Genomic DNA, 1,562 nt, shown 5'->3' with positions numbered 1-1,562 from the left:
CATGTGGGAATTTTTGTGTGAACCAATGTTTTTAAGTGTCTTGGGTGCATACCATTCCACCCAGTGGAATCCCTGGGTCAGGAAATGATGACTCCATACTTAATGTTTTGAGGAACAGCCAGACTCTAGCCAGACTCTTTTCCACTGCGGCTGTGTATTTGATATTTTTCTGTACTTCGAAAATAATAAAACCACTTTTAACAGAGCCTGGTCCACAATATTCATTCTTTCACCCCTTAGATTGTTGTGGGGTACTTCCTACGCGCTCAACACTGCTGTAGATAGAGTGGTAAAAACAGAGCAGGCACCCGTGTGTGCGTGCACATATATGTGCATAGCTGTATGATTTTATGTGTATGTAAGTGTGTATGTTACTGCGTGTCTGCGTGTCTGTGTGTTGTGTGCGTGTGGGTGCGTGTGGGTGTGTGTGTATGTTGGGGAGGTGACACTGATGGAATTACCGGTAAACGGGAAAGGGGCTGGGGAGCCTCGGGTGGGCCTGGGATGGCTGGTTTGACTCGGATGGTCAGGAAGCCCTCGCTGACAAAGGGAAGGAGGTGAGGGAACGTGGCCCTTCAAAAAACGGTAGCTGCGAAGGCCGAGGTCCCAAAGCTGTGGTCCAAGGAGCAGCATGGCGGCCGGCGAGGCCAGCGAGGAGGGAATAAAGAGCAGTAGGGGTTGGGCCCAGCAGGGACCGAGCCCAGCAGGGTAACAGGAACCACAACCTGCAGGCCCTCAGGCCACGGGGAGAACTCTGGCTTCCCTCCGGGAGACGTGGCAGCCATCACGAGGCACCGAGGCTCACGGCGACGGGAGCTTCCTGGGTTCTCGCGAGATCGTCCGGCCGCTGTGCGGGGAGGGCGCGGGAGGAGGCGTAGGGGAGGAGGCGGCGGGGACGCTGTGGCAACGAGCCTGTTGGCCGGTGATGGTGGCCTGGGTCAGGGGCGACCCTGGAGGTGGTGGAAAGAGGCCAGTGCCTGGACAAATTGTGGAAAGAGAGCGGGCCGGATTTGCTGATTAAATGGATGTGAAGTTCAGGAGAAAGAAAAGTAGAAAATGATCCCAACACATTCTGGCCTGAGCAGCTGCCGTGTTACTTAGAGGGTCAGGGGCCTCCTCGCTTCGTTCAAGGCAGAGCCCCGCATGGGGCTCAGTCAACTAAGTACATGAGAAGGTGGTGGGATCCTCAGGAAGGCCTTTATCAGTGTTGATTCTTTGACACCTGTGTCGCCAGACCTAGGATGATACCTCCGTCCTGTTCTCTCTCTAATAAATAAAAATAAATAAAAGACTCATTGAAATATGCTTAAAGTCTTTTAAAATGTACACTCCACCTTCCTTCCCAGACACACTTCATAAGTCTCAAACCCTATAGCTCCAGGTTAAAGTGAAAGAGCTTGTTCAGGCTAAATGCCAAACTTTTGTAATTTCTGCCACTGTCCTTTTTTAAAAAGATTTTATTTATTTATTTATTTAAAGATTTTATTTATTTATTTGACAGGCAGAGATTACAAGCAGGCAGAGAGGCAGGCAGAGAGAGAGAGAGGAGGAAGCAGGTTCCC

This window comes from Mustela putorius, unplaced genomic scaffold, assembly GCF_011764305.1.
Source record: "Mustela putorius furo isolate JIRA1106 unplaced genomic scaffold, ASM1176430v1.1 tig00000281_pilon_pilon_pilon, whole genome shotgun sequence".
NCBI lineage: Eukaryota > Metazoa > Chordata > Mammalia > Carnivora > Mustelidae > Mustela > Mustela putorius.
This window is presented reverse-complemented; position numbering follows the sequence as displayed.